A 16,237-nucleotide genomic window follows, 5' to 3' on the forward strand; every position below is an offset into this window, starting at 1 on the left:
TTGAATTATATAGTTTTCACGAACATCTACATCATTTTCAAAAACTTATCATTATCATCACCTAGTTTGCTTAATTAAGTGATTTGTTGACATAAACAGGATCTTTGGCCCAGCAGAAGCTGTAGCAGATGGCATCTAAAACCAAAAATGATCATTAACTTGTCCTGTGGAAGGTGTGAAACAGCGTGTTGAGAAACAAGCGCGGCTGTAAGATGGCTCTTTACACATGTCCGGGAAATGCATTCCTCAGACATTTATAGGATAAGGAGATAGAAGGGATGACCAGTAGGACAAAAAAGGATAACCACACATTTTTAGTATGAGGGAAGGGTTGTGAGTTCAAAAGGTATTAAATGTACTTAAAATATTATAGTTCAACAGTATAATACATATATTTCAACAGGATTACATTTTTTTAAAGATTTATTTTAGCATGAGCATGAGTGGGAGAGGCAGAGGGAGAGAGAATCTGAAGCAGACCCCACACTGAGTGCAGAGCCCAATGTGGGGCTCCATCTCACCAGCCTGAGATCGTGATCTGAGCCGAAACCAAGAGCTGGTTGCTTAACTGACCGCACCACCCAGGCGCCCTGATTACTGTTATTTCGAATACAATAAATAGATGGCATATTATATGTCTTATAACATCTAGTATAGTATATAAAATACTAAATATAAGTGTACAAACACAAGTGTATTTGTAAACATAAATGCAGCCAGTGCGTAATGTGCCAATGCTTTGCACTCTCAGCTTTTTCACTGCTGTATTTTGTTTCTTACTTTTACATGTACAACTTTCTTTGATTCTCCTCTACCTTTACAGATTCTGTAAAAGGTAATCACGTTTGTCTAATCTTCCGCTAATATTTGTATAAACAAGAGAAATTAAGAAAAATATGAACTCTAGGTCAAACTTTATTATGGCAACTAAACACTGTGTTATTACACATTTTTATGTTTGATTTTGTAGTTTTGTACCAATGTTAAATTGTTAAAGTAACATTTTTCTCTCTCAGCTGTTAAATACACATAATTTATTAATCCCTCTCCCCTCAAAACAGTCTTCCAGGAAAGAGGCTGCTAAGCATTCCTTTTAAAGGTAGACTATGGATACAGATAAGTGATTCAGATATGTTCCAAGCAGTAAACATCCTGGCTTCTCATGGAGGCACCTGGGTCATCAAGGTTAGCATGCTTTTTTGGGTTGCACTGTCAGTTTCTGAGAGCCCGGTGTGAGGGTGCGAGGCAAACCTTCACTTTTAAAAACCGGCTTCCCTAAATGAACACAATTTAAACAATAAATGCAAATGGATATTTTGATCTGGATGTTCTCAGGTCAAGCTTCACAATATAGAATAGGAATAAATATAACTGCATATCTGTATTGTATCCCTTCAATATAGTAGGGACTTTTCCTGTCATTTATTTCTCACATGGCACAGCAAAATAAGCATGACTATTCCTGTGTTACTTCTGATAAAGAAATTCAGTTTAGCTTAGTTATGTGACTTGCCCAACATTACCCAACCAGTAAGTGGTAGAGCCAGGATTTAATTTTTGGTATGTCTTACTTTACAGCCTATTCTGCTTTGGAAGGGAGACAAATTCAGCTCTTCACCAATTAAATTGATGTAAAGCGGCGTCATTTTTAAGCTGGTGGTCCCTATGTGAATGACTCCTCTCACAAGCATTTCAAATAATATTGCATCATTTGGTTAAATTTTGCACGTGTGTGGTTTGTAGGACTTTGAATTTTGTTTCACCAAGATCTACCTCTTTTTTTTTTTTTTTTAAGATTTTATTTATTTATTTGATACAGAGAGAGACAGCCAGCGAGAGAGGGAACACAAGCAGGGGGAGTGGGAGAGAAAGAAGCAGGCTCCCAGCCGAGCACGGAGCCAGACGTGAGGCTTGATCCCAGGACTCCAGGATCATGACCTGAGCCAAAGGCAGATGCTTAACAACTGCGCCACCCAGGTGCCCCTAAGATCTACCTCTTCTAATTGGTGATGATGTGGTGGTTTTCCTGATGGTGAGGCCTGGTCTTGGGATGTGATACCTCAGGTTATTGAGGTTGGAATGTATGTAGGGAAGCGTCTGGACCCATGTGTAGGTGCTGCAAACAGACTGCTGCCTAAATCTATCTCTCCTCCTGTTTGATCCTCCCCTGCAACAATACGAACCTGAGGCCTTCAAAGCTCCTAGATTTAACTAACTTTCTTGAACTTTCTTATTGAATGACTTTTGACCTACAGGAATTACCTGATTTTCATGCTATTCGACGGGATATCATAGGGGCACCTGAATGGCTTAATCAGTTAAGCGTCTGCCTTCGGCTCAGGTCGTGATCCTGGAGTCCTGGGATTGAGTCCCGCTTCTGGCTCCCTGCTCAGCGGAGAGTCTGCTTCTCCCTCTGCCCCTCACCCCACTAGTGCACGCTCTCTTTCTCTCTCTCTCTGTCTCTCAAAAAAAATAAATAAAATCTTTAAAAACAACAATTAAAACAGAAGGGTATCATAGGTGCTCAGTTACACATGTGGAAAATAAAACCCACACACTAGCTGTTGCCATCTCCCCTATATTTAGGGAGAGGGCATCCTACTTTGGCTTGCTGATGATACTTGCTTAATTATTGGACATCTATAATATTTGCTAAGATTTTCCTTAAAAATCTCAGTTGATCTAGAGCCCAGTTCCCCTGCAGTGGTGTCCTTCTATTTGTACATGAGAAACTGGGCTCACAAATAATTAGTAATCCCCACTAACTACAAATGGTAGGAGACCAAGTTGGCGTTTAAATCCCTGGTCTCCTTTTTTTCCTCTTTTCCCCTATGATCCTCTGCCTTGTGTGTTAAATTCCGCATATCAGTAAAATCATATAATTGTCTTCCTCTGATTGACTTATTTTGCTTAGCTTAATACCCTCTAGGAAAAAATGAAACAAGATGAAACCAGAGAGGGAGACAAACCATAAGAGACTCTTAATCTTAGGAAACAAAGGGAGGGTTGCTGGAGGGGAGGGGTCGGGGGGTTGGAGTGGCTTGGGTGATGGACATTGGGGAGTTGTGGTGAGTGCTGGGTGTTGTGTAAGATTTATGAGTCACAGACCTGTACCCCTGAAACAAATAATGCATTATATATTAATTTATTTTTTTGTTATGAATAACTTTAATTGCTTTTTTTTAATAATAATATTTTTTTATTATATTATGTTAGTCACCATACAGTACATCCCTGGTTTTTGATGTAAAGTTCCATGATTCATTAGTTGCGTATAACACCCAGTGCACCATGTAATACGTAACAATAAATAAATAAATTCCTAGTCTCAAGAACACCATAGTGCATTCCACCATGCTGCCCAAATGATTTTAGTAGCGAATACTGGAATCTCCTCTATGTGAACATCAGAGACTTGCGGGAGCATTCCCAGCACATAATGGCACATATCTTTATAATGACACCTGTAAATCTAGGTGTGACCTGGGTAACCAGGGAAAGAGTAGCACAGACAGAGGCAGGAGCTTTTATCTCCATGCTTAAGGACTTATGTGACAGTAATCCTGCTTTAGAACTGGGCTCAGCAATTTTTTATTTTATTAAAGGTCCTAAAATGATAAATCAGTTATCATTGGGAATAAGAGAGGGAGTGAAGAGAAGCTGCTTCTGCTTTCCATTTATCCATTCATCTATCCATCCATTATTTTTATAATGAGTATTATTTGTCAGGCATTTTTCTAGTGCCTTGGCTAAAACCATGAACAAACAGAGCAGATGTAATAAATTACAATTATGATAAGTGCAGTGAAGGAAATGTGGTGAACGTTTTCAAATATCAAAAGTATATAAAGTGAAGATGGGTGAACATCAGAATAGGTGACGAGTGACTAATTCTAATTGTTTGCCAAAGCCACTTCTGAAAATGGGACATTTCCTAGGCTTCAGGAAGGTAATTTTGAACATAGCTATGCAATTCTAGACTATTTTAGTGCCAGATAATCTTTCATTCATCTCAAAAGCAGAAAATGGATTTCACCATACCTTCCTGTCCAAGCTAGAGTCAAGATTTTATAACATTTGGGGTGAAAAACCTGTCCAAGTGTAAGCCAAATGGCAAAGGGGGAATTCTCTTCTCTGGAACTTACTGAGGGCACATTGTTTAACCCAGAAGATCTTGAGGGAAGTACTCTTCCAAAGTCCCTGAAAATAAATTGCCTGTCTCCTTAGTTTTCATGGATGCTCTCAGGGTAAATCTAGGAATGAGGGTAGACTTGCCTATCTCCTTGAGCACTGTGGTCTTTAAAAGAGGCAGTACTTTGAAAATGTAGGTTATGGCTCGTGGCCTGGGAAACCACTAACATAAAATAATGGTCCTTCTATTTTGCTTTGAAATTGTCTCTTTACCTTGTCAAGATAAGTTACATTGAGTCAAAAGTCATTATGTTTGATTCCTTTATTCAACTTACTGCTTTCTTTGCCTTTCCAGCAAGATAGAGATTCCCTAATGACCCAAATTGTTTTAATTTATGTATATCAACTCTGATTAAGAGGGTGTTTTGATTTATATTAGTATTACTATTTATTGTTTGTCAATTTCCTAGACAATGACTTCATTTATGGATTTTCTTGGAAAAAAGGTCCTCAGTTCATAAGAGCCTATCTCTTCCCAGGGAACAGTTCTTTTTTTCTTTTTTTAATAAAGATTTTGTTTTTAAGTAACCTCTACACACAACGTGGGGCTCAAACTCGCAACCCTGAGATCAAGAGTTGCATGCCCCAGTGACTGATCCAGCTAGGCACCCCGACAGTTCCTTTTTAATTACCTTTTATATGAGAGGTTTTCCAAGCATTGTCATTAAGGCTTGTAGGGAGTTGGTTGGGTCAGATATGGCATGAACTCTCCTTCTCTGAGGAAGCAAGTCTAAAGTACACTGAAATCTAAACATTTTTGCTGACTGTACATAGCTTCTTTCTGTTGGTGCTCCTTTTGTTGGTGTTGTTCTGAAGAAATGGCTAAAGTAGAAAGTGAGAAGATAAAGTTGGTCTAGCTTTTGTACAAACAAGCTGAGGGTGTGTTTATACAGGGAGGCCTTGAGGCCAGGCGGTTGTAGTGTTAAGGTCGCACTCATCATTTGCCCTGTTGACCAGCTGTGCGGGTGGGTCCTTGTTCTCTGGACTGTATAATCAGCCCAGCTGTGGAAGATTATGGCTCAGATGCTCGACTTGTATCATAAATTCTTTGAATTTCCTACACTTACTGGGAAATTTTTAAAAAACTTTAGATTCCTCTGGACACTTTGGTAAAACCCTAAAATGGCCTAATCCAATTGTGATTCCCAGTGTAATGTATCCTTTAATCCATTTCTGGCACTTCCTGCCCTTTCCTAGTCACAGGGATGGCAAGTAGCAAGGGGTGAAGAAGTGAGGAAAGTAAACTCCTCAGACTTTGAGGGACTCATGAAGAGAAGGCAGGAAGTCAAAGTATCAAGTATTATCTCTCTCAATGAAGCTTTCAGACTTTGTTCCCATTCCCCCAGTCCTTCATGCCTTGACTTTTGCCAACTCCTGTCTCTAGAGCAGAAGGAAACTTGACTCCTGAGTCAGGCTTTCGGGGGGGCAGCAACATAGTAAAGAGTAATGGATAGATTGCCAACAAATACAGGAAAAACAGCAGTATGACCATTCCTCAATTTGTTTCCTGCCTACAAACATTTAGTGTCAGGTCACCTCCAACATCTATTTAAGACAGAAGCTGGATTATCTAGAAGGCTTGTGTAGCTTGATTCAACCTCTTGCACTGTCAGAGAATGTGTGTGCCTCTGGGGACGATGAACAGGACATAAATAAGGCTTTCTTTGTCCCAAATTGTCTCCTCTTGCTCCTTACCCTGGAGCTGATGTTTATCTTATTAATTAATTTAACAAGCCAATATTCATTGGGTGCTTGCTGTGTGCTACTGGACAAGGGACTCGGTTCATAGCAGTGAACAAAGCAAACCTCCCTTGCACCTCCTGCTCCCCACTTCTTAGAGCTTATGTCCTCATCAGAGAGAACAAGACATACACCAAAGAAGACTATTCTACAGTACATTAGAAGTTAACCACATTGAAGAAAACTAGGTAGGAGATGCTGGAGTGGGGTAAGACGGGAAGATTCATTCTTTTAAAGGAAGGTAAGGGAAGGTGACATTGAGGCAGAGTCTTGAAGGAGGTATGGGAAAACCATGGATCTCTCCAAAGGAAAAGTGGTCCATGGGGTGGGGAAAGCTATTATAAAGATGCTGAGGCCAGGGCAGGCCTGGAGTATTCGGGGCACAGCAAGAAGCCACTGTGGTGGGTGCAAAGTGAGCAAGGGAGTGAAGAGAAGGTGAAGTTTGAGAAACGGATTGTGTAGGGTCTTAGGGACCTGGTCAGGGCTTAATTGGCCTAGTGGGAGGCAGAGACTTTGGAAGGTTTGAAGCAGAAAAGTGGCATGTTCATTTTTGGGTCTTTCAAGGAATAATTTTGCTTGTGGTGAGAAGAGGGGGTGGGGTGAGGACGAGTGTGGCAGAAGTGGAAGCACTAACACCCTTGGTAGACGCAGCCAGGAAGCTGTGGCCGTGCTAGAGGTGGGATGGGGTGGTAACTTGGACCCAAGTGAAAGTACTGGGAAACGGTCAGATTCTGGAGGTCTGCTGAAGGTGGAGCTGGCAGTATTTCATGGTGGATCAGATGTAGCATAGAGAGGGAGTCAAAAATAAGTCCAAAGTTTTTGGTCTCAACAGTTCAAAGAAGGGAGTTGCTATTAACTGATTTAGGACAAGCCTAATGGTAGAAAGTGCTTTGGAGAGGGGAGGCCCGAGAGGGGGGGAAAGATCAGAAGATACCGCCCTGAAAACCCCGTATTGTGTGAATACGTTCATTAGGCTTATTCTTTTTTAGATGTTTTCAGAAGTACAGGGGGAAATTTTTTTTAAAAATGAGGAGGGGGAGGGATGGTAATTTAGGGGCATGGCCCTAGAACCCACAAATTTATTTGTCTGCTTAGCAGGACTTTTGGCACTGTGAAAAGCGCACAGGCCCTGTGCCCATGAGACGCTGAGGCTGCTCATGACCTTGGACAACTCACTCATTCTAAGTTTGATTTTTTTTTTTTAACTGAAAAATGAAAGCTGTTAATGTGTATGATGCATTCCTCTGGCATGTTCATGCCAGAGCCCCTGTAGAGAAGTGAGCAATAGAAGCTGAAACAAACTATTTCATAATTTTGCCCTCATTCATATGCTACTACTCCAGGACTTTACAAGTTAGGGCCATTGTCTAGTTAACTAAATCAAGGCAGACAACCAAAGTGAGTAATTCGATTTTTAAAATCGACTTTGGCTTCTCTGTTATCAAGTTTGGCCATCTGTCTTGATGAGATTAAAATGATTACTACGTCTCCTCTCTTTTTGGTGTTGAGTGCATACAATTAGTGTTGCTTTTCATGTATACCCACCCATGCCTGAAAACCTGTCACTAGGCATAAAGAAATGGAGCTTCTTTACATTTTGAAAAATACATTTTATGATGTGATGTCATTGACTTTTGATGTCCTATAGGATGTGGTGGAATATCCTGGGGCCAGAAGTCAGACATGCCTCCCATCCTACTGCCCTGTGGTACTAAGCGTGGGGAGTGCACACTGTCAGCTCATCTGGTAGAATATACGACACAGGCTCATCCTGAGGCAGATAAAACTTGCGGCCTCCAGCACAGTGCGCTCTGGACATGTGAGTGCGCCGGGTCCTTGTGGATGCTGCTGTGTGTTTGGAAGGTCCCGCTGTATTGTATTTTTTGGGTGGAGGACTTTGCTCTGAAACTACTTGTTGAGCTATCTGGGCTTGTGGAGGCAGATATGAGATCGTTGTGAATTCTGCAGTTGCTCCTGAACTCGACAGCGCTCTGATGCTGGCATTCCAAGCACACAAGCAGTTACGCAAGCATTGATTTTTGCCGTGGATGGGGTGGGGGTCTGAGCAAGCACCTTGGTCAACAACCAGCTCTGGAGGGGATGTGAAACCCATTATTGATCCAGGGCTGAGAAATCAGTGACTGTTGTATTATATAATTATTGATGGAGCCCGAAAATGCCATGGGCGAAGCGCAACTTACTGTTTGTTATGCTGGATTGTCTCTCTCGTCTGTGTCAGGCCGTTGTGTTCCGCTCTCGTGTTCCCATACCATGTTTATTTATACTATGTGCAGTTAGCTTTCATATTTCTCTTGTGATTCCATCTTGGAAAATGAATACTGGTTTTGTTCAGGGGTTGTAAAAGAAATAAATTTTTCGAGACACTTGAATGGGCCCGAGCTAAATAGCAAAATCCAGACAGAGGGAAGATGGGGCTTCTAGAAAGCTAATCAGAAGGGTGTGGAGAGGAAGAGCCTCCCCTGTGTGCACCGCTTGTCCCCATTCCTTCTTCTCACCACATTCCCCAAGGGAGAAGGACACAGATGGTTGGTGTGACCTGGTGGCAGTGAATATTGACTGAGTACCTACTATCTGTAAGGTCATGCAGTAGGCCCCGAAGGAGGGGTAAGAGAGGTTTGAGAATGAAAGAACACCGTCGCAGCCCAGATTCTGGATGAATTGCTCCTGCGTAGTACTCCATAATCCTTTGTTCGGTTTTACCCACTGCTAGCTCCCCATCTTTCTTCTTTTCCCTTCTTCTCTGGGGTGCTGTTCTGTTCTTTGTACTTATCAGCAAACTTACAGCTCCTAGATAAAACACTGGCTTCTTCGATGATGAATGTGTGTCTTTGATGCCGCAGCTGTACATCAAGTTTGTGAACACAGGACAAACGTCTGCTGTAGACAGGGGGCCTATGAAGAAATCTTGACCACTGTCTGGCTGTTTCAATTGATAGATCTCTGGGCTACAGAGATATGGGGAGGCCATGGACAGTGAAAGGCTAGCAGCACTTGTAAATGTTGCGGTTCACGGTTCCCAACTGGCTTCTGTTCACAAGTAGTTAGGGGAAAATATTGAATTGCATTTAAGGTCTTAACTGAATGGTTTACTTAACTGAAAGCTGTCAGTGAAAATAGGGAGTTTTAGTTTGTCAAAATAGCTTTCTTTTCTTTTTTTTTTTTTTTAAAGATTTTATGTATTTATTTGACAGAGATAGAGACAGCCAGCAAGAGAGGAACACAAGCAGGGGGGGTGGGAGAGGAAGAAGCAAGCTCCCAGCGGATGAGCCTGATGTGGGGCTCGATCCTGGAATGCCGGGATCACGCCCTGAGCTGAAGGCAGATGCTTAACGGCTGAGCCACCCAGGCGCCCCAGTCAAAATATCTTTCAAAGAATTAAAGAAGAGACAACTTTGAGGTGAAAGTTAATTATTAATCAGCCTGTGCTAAAAGAAAGGGAGTCTAAATTAGATATGGGGAAATGTTTTCTGTTATTTGGATGATGGTGCTGGAGTCATAATAAAAATGCATCTTTATGGGTATGAGCATTAAAAACCTTCACTCATAGCTGCACACGTAGTGATTCAAATTATTATTCTGTAATAGCTTACTTGAAATTTCTTGGAAATAAGGCTTCGTAAGTGTGGGTTCCTTAGCGCCAAGTTCAATGTTTTAATGTTCAGCTGTGAAAACGAGTTCTTTGGGATGAAAGCAAGTTACAGCTGCTGCCCATGTTGCTTATGTATGGATAGCACAACGCGACTGTGCAGTTCCTGAAAAAAAAAATCTTTGTGCAAGTGTGAACTCTGCATACGTCTATGAATGCTTCCTGGTTTTTATGAAAACTCTTTCACTTCAGAAACCGTGGAGATATCTTTAACTTCTGTTGCGTGCCTTTAACTATTTGCATGAATGTTGTCTTAGAAACACCCAAGAATTAATCTTCTCTTCAGTTCCTTGGTTTGTTTTCCTCTTGCTATCCTGAATTATCATGGGAATGTTGCTTTTAAAAATTCCAAGATTAATTTTGTTCCTTAGAAAGTAATCTATTTTTTTAATTCTGATGTCAGAAGTGAGTATACAATAAAATGTTAATCACTAAAACCTGTGTCTAAATGAAGCCAAGTATTTTTTTTTTTCTTTTTCCTTGTAGATTGTAAGGAGCTAGGAAGAGATAAAGGGAGAAGCAAATCAAATTGAAAAATAACAAATGCAAGGAATTTGCTGGGGAAAACTTTTCTTAATATAGCAAACACAAATGTTGAGGACCAAAGATTCAGGCAAAATGTTCCATTGTATGTGCTCACCTTCAGAACTCAAACTCCTGCCCGTAGCACGAGTTGTTCCATTTCTAAGCCATCTCTCCTCTCTGATGATAAACTCAATCACCAAAATATTAAATACATGAAAGCTGAATTCAGTCAAACATTGTTTATTTTTTCCCTTTTCTGAGCATCCCATAATCTTGGGTGTGTGTGTGTGTGTGTGTGTGTGTGTGTGTGAATTAATGCAGTGTCTACGCCCAAAGATAAATTTACCAGAAATGTTTAAAACATCCATAGTTGACTCATTATTAAAACTAACGTAACACTATTACAAGAAAGACATTTTTGCCTGATTTCTAAGCTTTGTCAAATGCAAAAGGAAAAAATAATCAACATCTTGCAAAAGCAATTGGTCAAAGTTATTAATGAGGCAATTCTCTCTGCATAAGGCATCATAGAAAAACTAATGAGAGAAAATGTGACAATAAATTGCAGGCTACTTTAGATTGTGTGACATTCTTATTAATAAAAGGGTCAACTTAGTGGAAGAGATCGACTTTCTGTGCATTACAAGTACAAATTTCATACTTTATGCCTTGTATACCACCATATCCTTTTATCTTGAAGCAGGGCAGAGTCCGTCTTTGTGGACCCTGAGTACTTCATAATTTCAGGGTCTTTTCCTAAAAAACACACACAAAAAATTCTTTTGAAACATTTATAAAAACTGTGAATGTGTTGCTAGGGACTTCCGCAGGATCTTGGAAGGGTGCCGTGCTAGTGAAGGGCCCTGAAATTTAAGCCTTACTGGCTTCACGATAAATCTGATTCTGTCACCACTTCTTTACTTAAATAATCAGAAAACTATTAATATCTGATATTAACATTTAGCTGTTAGCTACTTAATTAAATTATGTGTTCACTGTATTAGGTAGGATTTCTCTACTTGATATCGCACATAGACACTAATATGTCAGTGGCTTAACACTATAAAAGTTTATTGAGGTTAGAACTGGATGGACAGCCATTCCTTAAATAACATCTCGGTACCATGAATGGGTAAACACAGATATCATGAGCACTGAGAATCTCTTTTCCATTCATCATTTTTTTTAATCCCCTTTAGAACCTATTACGTATCAGACACTGCACTAGGTACTGGCGGAAAATACTGTATCTGACATGGATTCTATGCTCAAGGAGCTAACGGTCTAATAAGTTGAGACACTGTGTTTACAAATGGCTTTAATGCAGGGTGGAAGAATTCGTATATTCAGAAGAAAACTATATTTGAAGGAGCATGATTGAAAAATTCAGTGTATTAATATTTAAGGAAATAGAGTCACGTATTCCACATGTTTGGAAGTTTCTTAATTCGTTGAAGAGTTTTACTACAGGGATTTATAATTTATAATCCAAACTAACAGCTTTTTTCTAATATGAGCAGCAGAGTTGACAACCAATAATAAGTGATCTTTTCCTATTTTTTTTTTATTTATGGATGCTGTATCTACTTTAAAGACCTAGGAAAGAGAGTCCGGTGGAAGAAAGGAGGAGAGACACCCCACAGCTCATCCACAATTTCTAGCATCTCCTTTGCATCCTTCCTGTGGGATGTTAGAAGCATTTATGATGAGCTGTAGCAAATTATACCAAGTTATAAAGAAAGACCCTAGAATGAAGTATTGAAATACGCCTTGTAGAGGAAACATGCAAATTTTTTAAGCAAGGATTTTTCATATCCCATTTCAGTTTAGCCAGAGAAAACAGACCCTTTGACAAATAACAGAGCACTTATATAAAATCACAATCTGTTAAAGGTCCAAACTCAGCAGTTCTGCCTTTCCCTTGATTCTCCATTCTCTTTCCAGTCAGATGCATTCAGCAGCCTGGGCCTGCAGTCCCACAGGAGTCTGGGTTTGGAGTGGATGCCTGCCCTGACCAAGTGTGCAGAACCTCCTTCACCAAGGCATCCACATCTCCTGGGTTACTGAGCTTGCAAACCTGGTTTCTTGCTCAGAACACCTGGCTCTGACGGATGAATCCAGACCTTGATCAGACGCCTGAGAGAGACTTGGGAAAGTGAGCAGCTTGGCCGGGGGAGAGGAATTAAAGACTATGTGGTGTCTGCTCACTGAGTATTGTGCTCTGTAAGTCCTTCCTGTGCAGGCAAGATTTAAATCTTAGCATGGGCATGATTCACATAGGTGCTGCCATCTGACCCTGAGATCCGATAGATGAGGAGGCCCTGCCAGCAGCTCATGCATGTGGGTGGCATCTGTGTGCTTCTGAGCATTTTTCTAGTTTTGGCCAGATTCCCCCTAAGGGCTGAGTTGGTGATATTTGCCCCACGGTCTGTTTTGGCATGGGGAGATGATAAGTAAGGGGAACTAAGTAGACTATACAGACTCAACTGAATGGACGGCAATGCAAGAAAGAGCTCTAACCTAAGTGGGAGGTGGAGTCAGATGTCCAGCCCTAGGTCCTGGGCCAAAGCAAGTGGCAGGGAAAGAATACTGAGGTTAGGGGCCTGGAACATAGCCTTTTAAATCTTATGAGTGCAAAGGATTCCTGAATGGTGAGGCTGAGATTTCCCATACCCCTATTCCTGGTTAACGTTACAGTCCAGGAACTAGTGTAGACCTTTGTAGACAGAAGAAATCATCCCAGGAAGACAGTGTAGATTTGAGGAAATAATACAGACTGGATTCAGAAAGGCCTGGACTCAGATGTCTATTGTATCATTTAATATGACTGTGTGACAATTGACAAGTCCCTTAACTTGTTCAACCTTCAGTTTCCTTCTCTGTAGGATGGAATTAATGATTCTAACTTTGACAAAGATATTTTGAAGATGAAATGAGCTAATATATTTGTCCCTGGTTACTAGTGATGGCTCAAAAGACAGCGCAGATATTATTTAATACAAGTGCATACAATATGAGCTAAATATCGTTTAAAGGGAGACATTTTGGGCACCATTTAATTGATTAGAATTGAGGTTCAGAGGGCTTATATAACTAATTTCATATGATGAGAAAATGACAGAATCAATAGTCTAAATCAAAAGTGATTGACCTCAAATACCACTTTTATTCCACTTTATCATGTTCACTTTGAGAGCACCAGCAATGGGGTACGTGTTAAGGCTGTATGCAGGTCCTACTGAAAAAAACAAAACAAAAACAAACAAAAACTACAAGTAACAATTTAGTGGAGATTTGGCTCTTGGATATCCATGCCAACTGCTTGAATTTTTCAGAAGTATTTTGGGGGTCTTAGTATGCTGGCGAGTAGAAAGGCTGTGGAGGAAGCAAATTCTGAAATGGCTCTGTGTACGAACAGCCAGCAGAATCCTTAGATGGCAAAGAAGTATGATGTTCAGATGAGGCTGCACTGGAGGCCTCTCTTGCTGTGGCTCTGAGAGGCCTTCCCATTAATAATGAGGTTTTGTGAGAAGTCCTATTGGATAATAAGGAGCATATATGAGTTTCCTTCCCATGCATTACTTGAGTTTTAAGGCATTTAGGTAATGTCAAAGTTTGAGGCGATCCTATACCTACTAATTTGGATATAGATTTTTAGCTTCAACATAAATGGTGTTTCTCAAGAAGATGAAAGCTACTTGAGCAACTCAGCTCCTGTATTAGATTCCCTCTCTCTTTCTCTCTCTGACTCACTTCCTTTCTGAGATGGACAAGGGCGTCTTCTTGACCCTGAACCTGGGGAACAGCCAGTTGTGAACAGACTTGAGTCACCTTTCCCAGCCCCATCAAAGATCAGTGAAGCCTCCAGATAGAGCTCTATTAATTGGCATCACTTACTGTTGCAGTTACAGTGAAGCACCAGAGTCTCAATGGCCAGAATGACTGAAAAAGGACCAAGAAACATCATCCCTCGAGACCTGTTCCTAAGCATGGCCTTGAGCAGAAGAAGAGTGAAAAATCTATGAAATCTATGAGTGCCCTATGAAATTGGTATAATCCATTAAAATATGGACTTTGGTTTAGCAGTGATGTCAACGTGTTCTCTTTTGTCAGAAACTCTGTCAACAGCTTAGAGCAGGGGTCAGCCAACTTTTTACATAAAGAGCCAAAGAGTATTTTAGGCTTTGTGGGCCATACAGACTCTGGGGCAAGTATCCAACTGTGCTTAAGCGTCATGAAAGTTGCCACAGACAATATGTAAGTGATTGAGTGTGACTGTGTTCCGATTAAACTTTATTTACAAAAGCAAGTGGTGGAATACAGTCTGCCTATCATCCTTAGGCTGCTGATCCCTGGTATATAGCCAAAGAGAGACAGAATGGGAAACTCATCCAGTCAACCTTCTCATTTTAGAGATAAGAATCTGAAGTCCAGAAAGAAGGTAAATCAACGTGTCCAGCTGGTTCATGCCAAATAGGGAACTGGAACCCAGTTTAGTGATTCCTCTTTACAACAGGTTCTCCACCATTCCACACTCTATCTTGCTTTTTGATTCATCTTTCCCCAGGCCTGTCAACTCAGCCTCTAATCATGATGCACAGTCATTTGAGATCCTATTATTGGCACAAAACATTCTGAATCTAATTTTTAAAATCAGAGAGAAACATCTTATTTTTGAAATGCACTTTTCTCATCGAAATTGCACAGGCAAACCACTCTAAATTTGAGTGGCAGAATTCTTACTTTAAAACATGAAATCTTGCAAGACAGTTTTTACAGGGATTGCTCGAAAGCTCCTTTCCTCTAATGCTTCCCATTCTTTACCAAACATCCTAAGTCTGATATTTATCTTAAGTTTACAACTGAGACCTCCATAATTTCTAGAATGAAGTCAAGAATGACCCAGATTTACTGAGGCTTTTGGTATGAGGGCTTTGTCCTCTTTTCATCTTACAACTTGGGCCTAATTATAGTTGATTCATTTGGAGGAATAATAGGTTTGATGAAACAAAGGACCTGGACAGAGGCAGCGTGATTACTTTCTTCAGAGAAATTCTATAATACATATGTGTTTAGTTCCTATAGCATTTTCACCCCACTTACTAATAAAAGAGATTTGGGATAACTTTCAAATCTGTTTCGTTGATGGAAGATTCATCCATTTAGACTTGTAGTTCACAGTTATCTCAGTGGTGTGGGTGTTCCTATTAATCACAAAAGCACAATGAAATGCTTCTCAGGCTCCGGGTGTACAGCACAATGTGGAGTGCAGTTTTGGCCATTATCCAGTTTATTTGGTCAATGTAGACAGTCAATCTAGGTAATTGAGGACCTAAATTGGATTTTCTGGCCATAATTATCCCTGTTTGTCCGTACACATCCATCAGATTTATCAGATAATTGCCATATAGCTTCATTTTGTGCTGTCCTGACTCAGGTTGGTTAAAAAGGAAAGAGAATTGGCCCGAGAATGAGGAGCCTTGAGTCTAGTTTTGATTTTTTGTCGCTAGTGTTTGAATGACCTTTGGGCAAAGTGCTTATCACCTCTGGATTTTTGTTTATTTCTGGATCTGGACCTGTCAGGGTCATATCTGAAGCTGCCTTCAATCTGAATGTTCTAGGACTGGATTAGGCCTACCTTGCTGTAACTATTTGGCTTTTTTTTATACATACAAAGATACATACATATACATAATTGCATGGCACACTTAAAAGTAGTTACAATGGTAAGTTTTATGTTGCGTTTTCTCTTTTCTAATTGTTTTTAAATTGATTTAGGGAATCACAAAATCCATCCATCATTTTCAGATTGAATGATCTGAGTTTTTGATCTTAGTGACGGAAAGAACTAAATGCCCCTTGTTTTGGTCATTGAGATAACCAGATAAGATTGCCTGTTGGGTATCTGCTGTATTGCTTATCACAGGACTATACTATTTTGACAGAGGGCTAGGCAGAGCCAGCCCTGATGGCCTGGGCTCCTCCCATGTTATTGGGGATGTGCAAAGGAGGGAAGAAGAGACTCACCATTAAGATTCTTCACTTTTGCAAACCATAATCTGATCCAAAGCAAACCAATGTGGCTTTCCCTCAAGGCCAAAAGTTGTGAGCTGA

Source organism: Ursus americanus, chromosome 4, assembly GCF_024610735.1.
Source record: "Ursus americanus isolate L20-20 chromosome 4, mUrsAme1.1.p, whole genome shotgun sequence".
Taxonomy (NCBI): Eukaryota; Metazoa; Chordata; class Mammalia; order Carnivora; family Ursidae; genus Ursus; species Ursus americanus.